Source organism: Pelophylax lessonae (assembly GCF_965119305.1).
Source record: "Pelophylax lessonae genome assembly, chromosome: 6".
Classification (NCBI taxonomy): Eukaryota; Metazoa; Chordata; class Amphibia; order Anura; family Ranidae; genus Pelophylax; species Pelophylax lessonae.
The window spans coordinates 55,437,308-55,455,285 of NC_138773.1; the positions used below are offsets into that span (position 1 = coordinate 55,437,308).

The following is a 17,978-nucleotide window of genomic DNA, read 5'->3' on the forward strand; positions in this document are numbered from 1 at the left end:
CTCCCCTGTTCCTCCACTGGTTGGCGCCTACAAAGACTACATCTCCCGGCATCCCTTGCGCCTTATCAGCTGCCCCTGCACACAGACAGCTCCAGCGGTGTCCTATCACACCGGAGGGGGATGATGTCACCTGCAGGCTGCAGCACGCAGAGACAGTTCAAATAGATCTCCGCGTATGAGGAGCCCAGACAGGATTCATGAGGGACCCGGCATGCTCAGGTGAGAGAGACCGTCCCTATGCTAGGAATGGCTGTGCTGGAGAACACGGACAGTACACACTGCAGGGGATGCTGGGTAGACACTCAACCAGCTTATGGGTGTGACAGCTACGTATGTGGGGAGACTGCTAATACTCGGTGCGGGGTGCATGGAGGGTGTTCCATTGAGAAGAGCAGCTTGCTGGGTGGCTGGAGCCTCCCATTGATCTACAGTCACTGGTCTCACTGGACACAATGGGGGCAACTACTGCCGTCCTTTCATTCTCCTTCATTCATACTGTCATCCCACTGGAAGCATGGCGCAGAAGGCTGTGCTGCTGCCTGCATGCCCTGCTGCAATACTTCATGATTTCCATCCATTCTCAATATCGCAATATATATCGTTGAAAAAAAATATCGCAATATATTTTTTTTCCAATATCGTGCAGGCCTACTTCCTGGTACTCGGCAGTGCCGAATTCAAAGAAATGGAGACCCGGTCAGATGGCAGTGATGCAGATGGAGACCCAGTCAGACGGCGGCGGTGAAGGTAGGATGCCCGGGTCTCCAGGTGGGACAGGAGAACCGAGCGAGCCGCGTAAGGTGACAGGAGGGGGGACGTCCCCTCCCGCTCCTTGGAATGACAGGCTTCGCATCGGTTGTCATTACAAGACAGCCGACTGTCAGCTTTGGACACCGGTACCGGGGTGATGCCTCTAGCTGCAGGCATCACACCGGTACAATCACTTTCCCGATATATCGGCAATATCGGTAAGTCAAAAGGCCGATTCCGATATATCGGGCAAAGTGCATATCGCCCCTCGATATATCGGCTTTGCCGATAATCAGTCGATCACTAAATTGTACCATCCTACTTTATATTGTAATGCGCTGTGCAAACTGCTGGTGCTATATAAATCCTGCATAATAATCCTGTATAATAATAATAATAAAAACATGCCAACAAAAGTATACGTAACAAAAAGAAAAATACATTTTTTTTTATTACAAAACTAGAAAATAAGTAAAAACATAATGTACACAACATCCCAATAATAGTTAAATAACCATCAATCATTAACACTAATATTTTTACTGTTTTATTGGGGTGTGTAACTTCAATGTGGAGATACATCTATAAAGGCTACACATTTCACGGATTATACTGATGCTAAGATGATTCTTTGATTACATGCCTTATTATGCATTTCACGGACTATACTGATGCTATGATGATTCTTTGATTAGATGCCTTATGGAATGTTCACACATGTGCCAATCTTGGTGCATCACACTGTTCTATTTTTTTGGAACAAACTTTATTGAGATGTCGCAGAGACATCGCATAAAGTTTAATTGCCGGCCCTGTGGTGCAAAGCGGTGGATTGCACTGAGCAGTGGTGTAAACTGGGCGGATAAGGAGACAAGATATTTTGCCTTGTCATGGCGTAAAACTGCACTAGAATAGCCACCCAAAGCATTCTCACTGCATCTATCGTGAATGGGCCCTTATATGTACAGTGACATTTCATTCCCCTATCCTATATTGAGGTTTTTCTAAGGATCATCTACAGATGTCTTATGCCAAATACAGCTGTAAATCCAATCAAAAAACATATAATGTTTTATTTACACAGTATTCTATGCCAGAGGCCAAAAGGGGATGATTGAACAGTGGTCAAGGACTTTCAGGCACAACCAAACACAGTAAAACTAAAATACAAAACTTTATTGATGCACAAAAGACGCTTAAAAACATTAAAAAACCAAAGTAACATTGTGCGCCCTAAATTGTTACAGGTGGTGGCCCAATTCTAATCATCATCCATTTATTACATATAAAATTACAAGTTAAAAATCCAAATAATATGAATAGTAGAGGGTTCCACCACTCCTTCATCAGAGCCTCAGCATGTTTCACGTATTACACTTCCTCAGGAATGGAAGGTGCTAGTGTATAAATGCTACAAATAGTGTAGTCCCAGGTAAGATATACCATGCAGGGAACCGATAACACAGAACCAACTTTCATTAAATAAGCATCAGCTGAGTATATATTTAAAAGTATACATAGGTATGGGTGGCAGCCCTTAATGCAGATCCATTTATTTGTGAGTAGTATACATCAGTGGTCGCCAACCTTTCGGACCTTATGGACCACTAAACTCACAATGAATTTGACATGCCTTATATACACAATTCTCTGGCCCTCTGCTCCCCTCTCCCTGGATCACACTGCTGCCTTATACACACAATGCTCTGGCCCTTAGCCCCCCCTCTCCCTGGATCACACTGCTGCCCTTTACACACAATGCTCTGGCCCTTAGCCCCCCTCTTCCTGGATCACACTGCTGCCTTATACACACAATGTTCTGGCCCTCTGCCCCCCTCTCCCTGGATCACACTGCTGCCTTATACACACAATGCTCTGGCCCTTAGCCCCCCCTCTCCCTGGATCACACTGCTGCCCTTTACACACAATGCTCTGGCCCTTAGCCCCCCTCTCCCTGGATCACACTGCTGCCCTTTACACACAATGCTCTGGCCCTTAGCCCCTCCCTCTCCCTGGATCACACTGATGCCCTTTACACACAATGCGCTGGCCCTTAGCCCCCCTCTCCCTGGATCACACTGATGCCCTTTACACACAATGCTCTGGCCCTTAGCCCCCCTCTCCCTGGATCACACTGCTGCCTTATACACACAATGTTCTGGCCCTCTGCCCCCCTCTCCCTGGATCACACTGCTGCCTTATACACACAATGCTCTGGCCCTTAGCCCCCCCTCTCCCTGGATCACACTGCTGCCCTTTACACACAATGCTCTGGCCCTTAGCCCCCCTCTCCCTGGATCACACTGCTGCCCTTTACACACAATGCTCTGGCCCTTAGCCCCTCCCTCTCCCTGGATCACACTGATGCCCTTTACACACAATGCGCTGGCCCTTAGCCCCCCTCTCCCTGGATCACACTGATGCCCTTTACACACAATGCTCTGGCCCTTAGCCCCCCTCTCCCTGGATCACACTGATGCCCTTTACACACAATGCTCTGGCCCTTAGCCCCCCTCTCCCTGGATCACACTGCTGCCTTATGTAGCACTGCCCCCTAGGGGATTGCTGGATATAACACTTTCTGGATTTTCATGGGTTACCCATAGCAACTGCTTGCAGAAATGTATCACTTTAAGTACTTGGCTCAGTCAATGATCAGTCCAGGGGATGTTGTTTTGTAGTTTTATTTAGAACTGGGATAAGAGAAGAGATGAGTGGGATACTCCAATTAGTAACTATTCACAGTATTGAGGACATCTGACTTGAGGATGCGGCAAGGCCACTGCTTCACTCTGCCACTGGAATGAAGGTAATTTAAGTGTTCCTGCTTGTAATTATCCTCAGGGTTCTAACTTGGCACCCCCTTTTTCTCTTTCTGTGCATATGACACCCATCCACTGACTCCTACACTCTGGAGTGATCCCTTTCCTGGGCAGACCCCGGGCAAGTTCCTCTGTACTCACGGACACTGTTTTTCCAGAGTAACCGATGCCCCCAACTCCACCAGTTAGCTTCTCTTGGACCTCCGGATTCAGCCACACACTCTGGTTCACCAGGCTGACTGCCTGTGACCACCATCCACTCCTGTAGAAGAGGAGACAGCCGTCACCCTCCTTCTGGGATCTGGCTTCCCGCCCAAAGACCCTGAGCACATGTGTCCTTGGCTTTATATACCCTGCCCCATAATGCACCAAGACAGCCAGTCTGTGCCAATCCCTGGGGCAGTAACAAAGCCTTTGTGTCACTGGCTGGGTTTCCACCACTGTCCAACGTCCATCCCCATTGGACGCAGTGGGGACACTCCCTCAGCCCAGATGAATCACACACTGGACACATGGGTCAGGCCTAACTAACAAATTCTGCCAAAACGACTCTGCCTACCTAGCACCTATCTGGGAGGGTGCTACACTTATATACACAATGCCCCAGCCCTCTGCCCCCCTCACCCTGGATCACACTGCTGCCTTATACACATGCAGCACCCTCCTAGGTAAGTGCTAGTGAGAGAGTATTGTTTTGAGCTCTGTTTGCTTACCAGAGGGGCTGCAGGTAAATCTATATTGTTCTCTGCCTACCAGAGATCAGGATCTGTTAGTGAGGTCTGCTCATTGTGTTCAGTATGCAATTCATTCAGTCTGGATAGTGTTTCACGCTGGTCCAATAGGGAGGCATGTTGAACAGTGAGAGGAAACCTGACGATTGGGTGCATAGGCTTTTGATACAGTCCTGATGATTGGCAGAGGGCAGGTCGCCTTGGTGTATTCTGGGATACTGTATAAATGCCAGGAGCACATGTGCTGAGGGGTCTTTTTTTGGAAAGTGGAGTCCCGGAGGGAGGAGGTGGCTGCCTAGGTGAGCAGAATATTTATATAACCTTCAAAGTAGCAGCTGTAGCTGTACACATGACAAGAACTCTTTACCGTCCCAATAATCTTTCATGCAAGGTTCCCTCATGTATTTTTCTGGGTTCTCGTTTCATCTCTGGTAATTAAACTCTATATGGGAGATAATTAATCATAAGCAGACACATTAAAAAGCCTAAACATCACATCCAGCTGAAAGGATCTGCGCTCACAACGTGAAATTATTTATCCGCTCTGATCAAAGTGCAGTTTGCAATCCTGTCTGTAAATAATGGAAATTCCAGAAATGCTTAAAAGGGAAGCCAGCAGAAATATCCCCAGTAATTGACATATGATCAGGCTCTGTGAGCCGCAGGAGGTCCTTCATAGAAGGTCACAGTTTACATACAAAGGGTTCTTCAAAAAGTTTCTGCACTTTTTAAACTAAGATATATATAAAAGTGTGGGAAACTTACTGTAGCTGCTGACTTTTAGGATAAGGACACTTACCTGTCCAGGGATCCAGTGTTGTCCTCACCCGAGCTGATTCTTTATCTTAAGGAGGGGAAACTGGGAGTGAAGCCTTGTGGGGCTTCACGGCCGATTTACCTCTGAGTATGCGCAAGCCACGCTACGCTTTGTGAATAATCCCACAGTCTTCTGGAACCTGTGGTGTGTCCCAGAAGGCTGCAGGGGAAGGAGGGGGGCCGAGCTGCTGCTCAGATCACTGCGGCGATCTGACCGGAAGTGGGAGCAGGTACCTGTCAAAACCAGGTACCTGCTCCCCCCCCCTCCCCCTCCCCCAAAAACATCCAATAACTAAAGAAGAGGGTGTTCATCTGTGACAGAATGGAAGTCTACCATGTTTACATAGGCAGACCGCCGTTCTGTCTCTATGGGGAGCGATCCTGGGTGCCTGGCGAACATCGCGTCCGCTGGACCCACTGATTGGCTCCCCCTCTGGCCAATCAGCGTGCGCACGTGCGCCCGCACTGGCTATTACACAAAACGACGTACAGGTATGTCGTTTTGCGTAACAGAGCTGACCTGCTGCAGTATATGTGCGGCAGCTGGTCGGCAAGTGGTTAAAGACACAAATAATTCAACTCTACAATCATCAATATATCTTTAAATTCAAACTAGGCCAAAATGATGTCAAACAACCCAGGAGTCTTCAGGAGGGGAAGAGGGGTTTTCTCAGCTAAGCACACCCCCCTGCCTGCGTGCCTGAGCTAAGGGCAGTTGGATTCCAGGAAGTTAATGCTACATGAATCATCTGCCCTTATTCAAGATGGCCTCTGCCAGAAATGCTAGGGGATTGATTTTTAAAGTGATTTCTCAGCAAAATAAAGCATAGATACATGGATGGATGGTGGAGTTTGCTTTGAATATTAAAAATAAATAGCATTTTTGGTTTGTGGTTCTCAGATGTAGTGTTGTTCCTAAGCTGGTATAAGACCCTTCAATCCTGTACAACAGAACTGGGGTGTGCGAGGAAGCAGCAGCACAAGGAGCCATTCAGTTCATGGGCTGACAAGAAGGATGCTTATAGGAGGAGAGAGCAGAGTTACAGAGCCATGAGCTCATCACTGCACTGCTTCTCTTTTCACTGCCAGGCACTTCTGGGGGTGGGTCCAGGACACCCTGGGCTCAGAGGAAGTGGGTTGAATGATGCTGGACACTAGACCAAGGACATCTAGTGGCAGAAAAAATTCTTTGGACCAAAAGTAAATATTGCAGCAAAATCTGGTTGTATTATTTTATCTTTTAACCCCTTCCTGCCTACTCAACCATCTCTTTAAAAAGTTCTAAATGCCAGGGGGCAGGAAAGATTGGCTGATCACTGTGATTGTCAGTCATGATGGTCACATGATCAGGAATTGGTCCCACCGGCTGCCGTCCATTAGCGGGGCCACAAGCTATCCTTTGCAGCCTGGTCCATTTGCCGGGAGCACACAGTGAGTTAAGTTTAAGACAATGCAGTTAAGACAATGCAGTAGATGGAGAGCATGGGGTGACAGCTTCCTGTTGCATCACTTCCTTTAGCTCGATCAGGATATTGCAGAGCGTGGAACATAAGAGGTGAACACTTCCTGTTGTGTCACTTCCGGGCGCCAGTTTATTTAAATGCGTGCTCACACCGTTATACCACGCCTCTGAAGATGTCATAGATGTTTGACGACACGCGTAAGGCAGACGTATCGGAGCTGAGCACGCTACATACCGCGGTTTTATCCATTGATGCTGTTATATGATGTCTACTATGTAAGTGCATTATTTTTTAATAAATTTATGTGCCTCGATGTACTTCACAATTGGTTGCCCCTCTGTCTTTTTTCTGAGCCTGCATGTGAAAGACACTTCTGTGGGGTCCTGTGAAGGCATTGTACATCTGTGAATTGTGAAGTTCTTTCTCCCTGCTAAGGAATGTGAGGAATGTGACTAGGAACCATCATTTACGCCGAGCGCTGTTTGCTGTTATGCCTGTTTGACCACTCTTTGACAGGAGGGTCAAAAGTTCCGGTAAGAGGCTACGGGTGTCAGCACAGGGTGTAACTCATCTCTCTCACTATTCACTGGTGATTGGCTGATGGATCGGGTCCTTTATTTCTACCTGCAGTTCTACTCCATTAGATTATTCATGGACTGTATTACTATGATAGATTGTTTAATATATGTCTGGCGCAGCTCCTAATATACATCTAGCACAGAAACATTGGCCTCCCAGCGACGCAAATGTGCGGCATGTGGACGTTAAGGCCCACACTTTTACCACTACACATATGTGTTAGGAGGTTGTAAAAGGGATAATGGTCTTTTTATTTTTTATCTTGATATTTGGGCTGGGGTTTTACAAATGTGCGTTTTTCAATTGACGCACTCCATGCATAGGGCAGCCAATTCATTTCCAGTAGCTCATTTGACTTTTTGAGCTTCCTGTGTTTTTCAACCGTGTGTTTGGTGCATTTTCTGCTTACCACGTTTGAGGAAGCCGTTAAGATTGAATGGCACCGTGGGCGCAACATGTGGTTTTTGCACAGGTTAATGAAACACCATAGTGTGGCTGTGGCCTGATATTGAAGAGTCTCCCTCTAGTGGTTGTTTGTATTTAACTACAATGCTCCAAATCCCTGATCATCAACTGCTGAGATAAATCATCTCAGCCAATGAGAGAATTACAAGGAAACAGTGATGCCAGAAAATGATCAAGCGATCCATTTTATCTGGCCCTTTTTGATTTTTTTTTAACCGTTTTGTCTGGGGAAAGATCTTTTTGGCCTAAGCATCTTTAAATTCACTTACGGTTGACTGACTCACTACCTCTGCTAGAAGTCCTTTCCAAGCATCAACTACTCCTTTGGTAAAAATTTACTTTCTGGGCTTAGTTTTGACCTTTCCTCCTGCCAGTTAGAGGTCACGTGTTCTTGATCTCCTAGTATTTCCAGCCAGTCACACCTGACTGGTAGATTTCTACTGACTTTACATTTTTGCTTGATGTGTTCTCCATTGAAATCAACAAAATGTGCATCAACACATGTTATAACACATGTTGACGTATCATGGTCGCACGTAAACGCATCATGACGCCCATCGCTGATGCATGTTGACATTTAATACAAAACGCATTGCCATGTGCATACAATATGCTTGATAATACACATTAATATGCGTCAACATGCCTTTTGATGGTTTTCCATTCATTTTGAAAGAAAAAGCGTCAGAGCGAAAAATGAATAGGTGTGAATCCAGCCTCACTGCAGGGAGAGTATGTCTGTGCAGGTAATAGGAATATACAGCTGCCCTTATAATTCAGCTAGACACATGAACTATTTTTCTTAAACATTTAAAAACTCTGATTTAATTAAAGATTAAATACATAAAGCCAAAACTTTGATTTTACTTTTTTGGATTTTGGAGTAGCATAGGTCTAAGACCTCTTTTTTTATTATTATTATTAGGGTCTAGGTCCCATCGGGGAGATTTCCATTCCCAGAGACACAGCAGAGCGTAACGGTAGATCACTTTAAAGCTCTCAGACTGTTGTCATTGGAAAAAATGTCCCCATTGGACGATTTCCCCTCACTTCCTCTTCCTGTTACACAGACAGAGGTTCAAAGCCTTCAATGTTCTATCCCAAAACAATAGTTTTACATAGACATTTAAACTGACTACATCTATATTTAAAAAAAATAAATAAACAGACAGTGGCTTTGTTCCTTTGGTAAGGCAGCAAATAACAAAGCTACATACTCTTCAGGGCTGTGCACCTGGCCTCATATCCCATAGAGTATAATAACCTGCCAGTTAACCTCAGTTAACCAACATTTAGATCCTAAATCGAGGGATTCTAGTTACAGTCTGCATTTAATCTACCCACTTTCTTGATGACTGTGTCCAAATCATGCCCAGTTTACAGGTTGTACCATCCACACCCTATCTCTAAATATTTGGGTACTGCGCATCAGACCCATTTTACAAGTTGGTCCCACCTACACCTCGCCTCTAAATATGTGGATACTGTCCATGAGGCCCATTTTATGGGTTGGTCCCACCTACTCCCTGCCTCTAAATATGTGGGTACTGCCCATCATGCCCATTTTATGGGTTGGTCCTACCTACACCCTGCCTCTAAATATGTGGGTACTGCCCATCATGCCCATTTTATGGGTTGGTCCTACCTACACCCTGCCTCTAAATATGTGGGTACTGCCCAATCAGGCCCATTTTATGGGTTGGTCCCACCCAGTGGTGTATATAGGTTTTGTGCTGCCCTAGGCCTGGCTAAACGTGTGCACCCCGAATTTAAATATGCCCCACCCCTTCCTGTAAAGGCCAGACCCCTTCCTGTTTATGACCCGCCCTGTCATCTGTAAACCACAGACCACAACCACAGTCTATCAGTGCCCATCAACATAGTCTCATCAGTTCTCAAAAGGTTAGCCTCATCAGTGCCGCCTTATCAGTGATGCATCTTACTGCCCATCAGTGCAGCATATCAGTGTGGCCTCATCAGTGGCCATCAGTAAAGCCCCATCAGTGGCCACCAGTGCAGCCTATCAGTGCCCATTAGTGCAGCTTATCAGTGCATCATATCAGTGCAGCCCCATCATTGCTGCCTTATCAGTGCAGCCCCATCGGTGCTTATCAGTGCCATCTCATCATTGGCCATCAGCGCAGCCTCATCAGTGGTCATCAGCGCAGTCTCATCAGTGGCCATCAGTGCAGCCTCATCAGTGGCCATTAGTGCAGCCTCTTCAGTGGCCATTAGTGCAGCCTCTTCAGTGGCCATCAGTGCAGCCTCATCAGTGGCCATCAGTGCAGCATATTGGTGCCCATCAGTACAACAATTAAAAGGCTTACTTGTATATGATGCATCTCAATATGCTCACTCAAGGACAAGGATATTTAAAGAAATGAAATTATATTATTGACATGATCCCTGCCATACCTGGGGGCGGAGGAGGGTAGGCGGAGCATTAGGCTGCAGTGCCACACTTATTAGCATTGGCGGCCGTCGGGCCAGTTGTATTAAGTGTGGTCGGCGGCCTGTGGTCTGTCCGAATGTCCTCACCCGCCAGTGTTATCATACCGGCAGGTAACAGTGTGACCGCTTTATTAGGGTGCCAGACTGATTTGCCTCCTGGACCCTGCCGTCTGGCCCAATTCGCCCCAAAAGCCTGGCACTATACTAAAAGAGTAGCACAAGCTGGCGGGGACCCTTTTCGTGCAGGAGCCGGGAGTAAATTGTAGAAACTTTACTGAAGCAAATGAAAATGTTGAAATGATTGAAGGAGCTAAGGTTTCAGGTATTAAACAGCTGGGCAACTTGACATACTGAAAAGAGGGGAACGAAGAATACAGGTTGGTAATAAATTACAAACATTCAACATACTGTCCCACACTGTCACGCACAGTCAGATGGCACATCATGTGCGATAGCAGGCAACCAATGTACAGAAATGTATTGCTAGTCCCAGCAGTGTATCTGCAGATCCGTTCCCTTGGAACTCACCACTCCACATATCCAATGTAGGTTCTTACTATGTCTACTTCTACCGTGTATTTTGGGGTTGGTGTCCTATGCACCTTGAGTGAGAATAGTTACAACTTCTACCGCCATATGCATACTGCTAAACCCTCCTCTTCTGGAGGATAGACAGTGCCAACCCTCCTACCAGTGCACTGCTGCTGGTACAGTTGCTAAGAAGGGGCTTTTGCGACAAAAGAGGTTCTGAACTGGATAGGACAGCTGAAAAGGTAAGGGTCCTTTAAAGAACATTTAAAGCCAAAGCTTTTTTTTTCTGGCTGTTTAATGGTAGAAAATTTATGGATTAAGCCCCTGAGCTCACACAGGACCCAATTTCCTATCTGTTCTTTTTCTAGTTTTTTTTACATGCTGGATAGCAGGCAAGGGTCCCTTTTCCTTTGCTGTAGTAAACATACAGCACTTCTGCCAAGTTGCCTCTTCTAGGTTGAAGTCCTCTTATGGTGTCCAAATGGGGTGAGTGAGGATCCCATGTAAGTCTGGGAAGCTGTATCTGTGCTAAGCCTACCAGGACTAAAGGTTTGATGGGAAAGGCTCGTCATTGGGCTCTTTGGTATTTGCTGTCAGCTGCAGTGGAGTTTTCACCTCCTTTCCTAGTTCCTGACTCTGTATTGAAATCTGCACAGGAGTGGGCATGCCATGATCATACTGCCAAGCCCAATTACTGGAGGATAGACAGTACTGGTCCTCCCTCCAGTGCATTGCTGCCAATACTGCCAGTTGCCGATGATGGACCTCCAGAAGAAAAACAGGCTATGGGCTATGGATTCTGTAAAGCGAACTAAACACATTACAATAACACGCTATTATATAATAATATAATGTAAAAGTATGCATAATTTGGAGACAACCTAGTCTAAACTGCAAAAAATTTAAATGTTACCTAAGCCTTGGACAATGTAAACAACCGCCTTGATGAAATTAACATTAGAAGCCTTTCATCACCACAGAGTCCCCCCCATCACATCAGAGTTCCCCCATTACATCAGAGTCTCCATATCTCTTTGAAGGCCTCCCTATATGTGAGAGCCCCCACATCACATTAGAGTCCTCCCATGACAGTGTTCCCTGACCCTAGAATCCTCTCATTACAGAGCCCATGAATCATAGAGTCCCCTAATCACAGTATCCTCATCAGAGAGCCCCCAATCACAGTCCCCATCACAGAGCCCACCAATCACCCAGTCTCACCATCACAGAGCCCCCAATCACAGTCTCTCTATCAGTCCCCCCCATCACAGAGCCCACCAAACACACAGTCCCTGCATCACAGAGCCCACCAACCACAGACTCCATCATACAGTCCCTCAATCATACAGTCCTCTCTTCCCACCAGAGCCCTACATTTTGGCTCCAGCAGTGAAGACAAGGAGGTCTGGATGAGGTGATCTGTAGGTAGGTCTGTAGGTGGAGGAGGTGAATGTCCATCCTCTCCTGAATGCTGGTGGTAGGCCTGCATACCACATGCCTTGGATCAGTGTCATGCATTGCCATGGTGCCAGCGGGCTGGCTGCCAACACTGCTGAAATAAATGACCCCATGTGTCATGGCACTAGAATGTTATTGGTTGTTATGGTGCTGGAGGCCGGCCTGCCCACACCATGCAATTCATAACACTAATCTGGGGGGAAACTGGGTCCATTGCTCGCAGCACCCTGGGGGAACCCAAATGGTACCCCGGTTGAGAAATACTGGTTTAGGGATGCCCTCAGACTTTGTAGTTGTTGGTAAAGCAAAAGCTAGTCATAAACATTACAGTCTATTTCTATCTCTGTTCAGTCTTCTTAAAGTAGACCATATACTATACAATGCACGTTCAAGGGCCTGCCTAATTTGATATGTATTTATTGCATTGTTTAGGTTTGTCCTCATATTACATAGCTATGGTAAATTGAAAGGAGTTTGTACAATGGCACTTTAATGTGTGCGGACACCTTAAAGCTTAGCAAAATATATTGGCTTTAATAAAAGAAGAAAATAAATGAATCCCGCTCTGGTCAGACATGTACAGGAAATCAGATGATGACTTTTTTCCAGCTGAACAATCCCACTCCGCTCCCTTTAATTATCAGGGGCCATGTTCATTAACATACAGCACAAATCCCGCCACCAGAGGCTGATAAGGCTGCGTGTGCCTGGCGTAGTCCTCGGGCCATCCTCTGGGGCCGCAGCCAGTTCACAGCTCCTCAATTTAGAAGAAAGGTCTGGGAAAGGCCAGGCTGTCTACGGAAGAGACCGTTTTAATGGCTTCCTTCTCATAGTGTTATCCAGATACGAGGAGCAGACGGTATCTGTCGACACTGCTTCCCAAATGTCCTCCTCTAAAAGCCCAACTAAGGTCCCAGAAATAGAATCTGTTCCAGTCTTACCTTCCATTTCCCTTTACGGGGGCTGTGCAGGGCAACTAAACATGACTGTGCAGTCTAAGTGACCATTCACTAAATGCGCTTTAACACTCGACTCCAGATTTCCATGGTATTCTATTGTGTCCATCTACATGTTATTGCTTAACGCTCAGGAAAAGTACAGAAGCTTCTCTGGGGGCATTATCTCTCTGTTTCTCCAATGTCTAAGCCTGGGAAGATGGAGGGGGGGTTAACAATTGCACTGCCATGACCATCATTACAGGAAGGAGGGGTTAACTTTTACTGACATGAACACCAATGTTAGGTGTTATTATTGCTTCCATTGATACCAATGTTGGGGGTTATTATTGCGCCTACTGATACTAATGTTGGGGGTTGTTATTGTGTCCACTGGCGCTAATATTGGGAGTTTTAGTATTGTGCCCTTTGACACCAGTGGTGGGAGCTAATATTACATACACTGGGGGTTATTCATGTGTATCAATGGGGCTATTATTTATTATTGTGTCTACTGGGTGTTAATATTGCATCCATAGACACCAATGCTGGGGTTATTGTACTCCAACCTTTTTCAGTGTGCATTGAGATATGCTGCAAAATTTGCAGTAGGACCAACATTTTTAGGAGCTGAGGTGTGAAAATGCGCTGCTATTGTGCACCCCTCTTTAGGTCTCAGGGTTGCACTTAAAGCCCTCTAAAATTTTCAAGTTGACTTCCACTGGTCTAGAGTAGACAGCTACATAGTTACATAGTTACATAGTTAGTGAGGTTGAAAAAAGACACCAGTCCATCCAGTTCAACCTATGATGTGTGTGTGTGTTTGCTTTTAACCGTACATTGTATACCCCTGTATGTTGTGGTCTTTAAGGTGCCCATCTAATAGTTTTTTAAACCTATCGATGCTCCCTGCTGATACCACTGTTTGCGGAAGAGAATTCCACATCCTTACTGCTCTGACAGTGAAGAACCCCCTGCGTATTTTAAGGTTAAACTGCCTTTCCTCTAGTTTTAGTGAGTGGCCACGTGTCTTATTGTATTCCCTTTCTCTGAATAGGTTTTTCCATATGCTAGGGTTGCCAGTACAATATTTGTACATTGATATCATATCCCCCCTCATACGTCACTACAGATTCTCAGATTTGGGGGGAAAAAATCCCAGAAAATGTCCCAATTATTCTGAGCTTTATACGTAGTATAATCTGCAAAGTGTTTCCCCCCTAAGATAGTGTGAAGAACTGCTACTAAAATAAAAGAGGAAATAAACATAAAAGAATATTAGACTAAAGATAGAATATTTAGGGAGGAAAAGTTTGAGAAATACGATGTGATTTTTTTTTTCCATGTCAACAACAATTTCCAATTGCTTGTTTCCATTAGCAGGCTCAGTGGAGTGGGGGTTCATCTATTTCAGAACAGACACACCAAGAAAATCTGTTCTTCTCACTTCAGTAATCAGCCCATGTATCTGTATGTTCAGACCCACCGATACATTCCTGAGCTTCACCTAATCCTCTGACTGCTATATAAAGAGGATTAGTAGGTTGATGTCCCTGTATGTCCACATCACCAGACACTGGCTGTGGAAGGGAATAAATTGGAGCTAAATCTAATTTTACGCCTTGGAGTAAAAGGTCGCTGACTCTTATTTCCAAGGCCCTTTCCAGGTCATGTAGTGGACACAGGTGTTCTAATTACAGAGCGGTAATCCATCTTGTCTGAGCACCAGGAGATGGCCAAGAATAGTTAAAAAGAATAATAATGTGGCCTACAAGGGATCTGTATGGTAATTAGCTGTACACAGCTAGGGCGCTGAAGGATGTATTGCAATGCTGAATTGGTTTACTTTTGTTGGCTAACAACTATTGGTTGTTAGTATTTTTAAGATTTAGTATAAGTGTAGCAGGATTTCTAGGCCTTGAGCCTAAGATGGGTCTGCCATTGTTACCGGGGACACTTCCAACACATTTGAGTTGTGACCCCAGGTGTGAGAACTGAGAAAATGACCATTCTGGCATCTTTGGTTTGTTTGTTTTATTGTAAGTAGGGGATGGGAGAAGGGAATTAGTGGGATACTCCTCTGGCTCAACTAGGTACACTTTGGGACAACTTGAAGAAAAATGCCTGTCAGTGCTGCCTTGACGCCGGCTGAATGCCAACCAGCGCTTCCCGACGCTCAAAAATGCTATAGTACTGAAACTGTGCTGGAACCTCGACTTTAACTCCAGAGTTCCAGGATCCAGGACAGTAGAACAATTGACTCCTGACATTGCTTTAGCTCAAAAGTCACTGAACAGCTCCCTCCAGCCCTGCACTGGCTGAGGTAGCTCTGTGTAGATACTTGTGCTGCTGCAACTCTTAACCTTGTACACTCCACACTGTACACTGACTCTTCAGGGCCCAAACTGCAGGTGCCCCCTTTACACTTCAGGGTCTTCTCACTAGTTACCCCCTCTAATACTTCAGGGTCCTCTCACTAGGTATCCCCTTTTCAACTAGCTGACTCCAGGATCCCAAGAACCTTCTCCAGAGTGGTCCCCTCTGACACAAACAGACCCCCAGGGGCAGTCCACAGTACTCACGACCTTTGTAGGTTTTCCTGCAACTGGACCCTTCTCGCTCTCTCCGCTGGTTCTTGGCACACCGGATGCCTCTGCAGCTCAGCTTCACTCTCTTTGGATTCCCAGGCCGCCACCCGGGACACCCGCTTCTTCTGACAGGAGGAGAGACAGCCGTACTCTCCCTCCTGGGACTCTGCTTCCCGCCAAAGGAACTGCGTCATGCGCCCCCCTCAGACTTATACCCACTCCCAGAATCCTCTGCGGCAGAATCTGTCTTCTGGGGTAGTTACAAGCCTGAATGTGTCCCTGATTTGGTTTCCTCCACTGCCCAATGATAAGCCTTTCATAGAGCCAGTGGGGAGACTCCTCTCTCAGCAAACACACCTGGGAATCATGACAACCTAATGAAAATCATGGCCCTGCTGTTAGGCAGCCAAGACCCATATACTTTACCTAGCACCTACCTGTAGGATGCTACATAAGTATATAGCATAGAGCAGCACAGTGGTTTAGACCAGGGGTCTCTGAACTTTCTACAAAAAAGGGCCAGTTTACTGTCCATCAGACTTGAGGGGAGGGGGGGGGGGTTAGGGTCAGTGTGAGTAGAAAATATCCTAGCGTCCAGTGGGGATAAACACTGCCCTATCTTTGGTGTTAGTGGGAGGACTAGTTCCTCCTCATTGATGTCAGTAGAAGTAATAGTGCCCAATTGTTGGTGTCAGTTGGAGTAATTGTGCTCCATCGTTGGTGTCAGTGGGAAGAAAGGTACCCTTTTATTGGTGTCAATAATAGCAGGAATTATACCCCATCGTTGGTGTTTATTTAAGGAATTGTGCCTCATTGTTGGTGTCAGCGTCACAAATTATGCCCCATTGTTGGTGTCAGTCCATGGAACAGTGCCCTAAAGGCCAGATAAAGGCAAGCAAAGGGCTGCATCCGGCCTCCCGACCACAGTTTGGAGACCACAGGTTTAGAGGTTAGAACTCCTGCTGTCCAGCACTGGGGTCCTTAGTTCATATCCCAACCAGGACCTTACCAACATGGAGTTTGTATGTTCACCCCAAGACATGCTAGTGGGTGATTGGGACCCTAAATTGGAAGCTCCTTGAGGGCAAAAACTGATGTGAATGTACAATATGTAAAGTGCTATAATAATATATGTAATTAAAAAAAAAAAGGCAGCTAGGATAGGGTAAGACAGATTAAATGGAACCTCAAAGACTGCCAATAAGATATTGTGAAGTATGGCATTGCCTACAAAAAAATGTTTTCCAACTCATCATTTCTACCACAAATCTATAAAACAAGGTTTTTTTTTTTTTACCAAACTTAAACTGGATGAAACCATATACATTTAATTATGTGCATAATCTTCAACAATGAACCTCACCTTTTTGCTCCCCCTTGTCTGTCGAATATACCAAGAAAAGGGTTTTGTTATATCTATGTAGCTTTGCAAAACATACCTAATGATGCTGCCAGAAGCCCAGTGAGCGTCTAACTTCCTGTACTCTCTGACTCATCAGTAGCATTAAGCTGCATTCCTGCTCACAGTCATGATAAAAGCTCCCTAAGTGGATATCATACACTAGAAAGAGTAACAAGAGGCTGAAGTCCTGATCACAGCCATGGTGAAAGTTAGAAGGAGTGGCAGAAGGCTGCAGTCCTGCTCATAGCCATGGTTAAGGGGTACCTAGGCGAGTATAATATAACAGAAAAAGTGAAAGGAGGCTGCAGTCCTGCTCACAGCCATGGTGAAAGCTCCGTAGATAGGTATCATAAAACAGAAGAAGTGCCAGGAAGCTGCAGTCCTGCTCACAACCATGGTGAAAGCTCCCTAGATAGGTATCGTAGAACAGAAGGAGAGGCAGGAGGCCGCAGTCCTGCTCACAGCCATGGTGAAAGCTCCCTAGATAGGTATCGTAGAACAAAAGGAGAGGCAGGAAGCCGCAGTCCCACTCACAGCCATGGTGAAAGCTCCCTAGATAGGTATCGTAGAACAGAAGGAGAGACAGGAGGCCGCAGTCCCACTCAAAGCCATGGTGAAAGCTCCCTAGATAGGTATCGTAGAACAGAAGGAGAGGCAGGAGGCCGCAGTCCTGCTCACAGCTATGGTGAAAGCTCCCTAGATAGGTATCGTAGAACAGAAGGAGAGGCAGGAGGTCCGCAGTCCTGCTCACAGCCATGGTGAAAGCTCCCTAGATAGGTATCGTAGAACAGAAGGAGAGGCAGGAGGCCGCAGTCCTGCTCACAGCCATGGTGAAAGCTCCCTAAATAGGTATCGTAGGACAGAAGGAGAGGCAGGAGGCCGCAGTCCTGCTCACAACCATGGTGAAAGCTCCCTAGATAGGTATCGTAGGACAGAAGGAGAGGCAGGAGGCCGCAGTCCTGCTCACAACCATGGTGAAAGCTCCCT

The 17,978-nt window shown here is 46.1% G+C and overlaps 1 protein-coding gene across 4 annotated transcripts in view; it reads right to left on the reverse strand.

Annotated features, from left to right (window-relative positions):
* CACNA1H (calcium voltage-gated channel subunit alpha1 H) overlaps positions 1-17,978 on the reverse strand; it is a 742,004-nt gene that overhangs the window by 209,695 nt on the left and 514,331 nt on the right. The gene's annotated exons all lie outside the window — the stretch shown is intronic.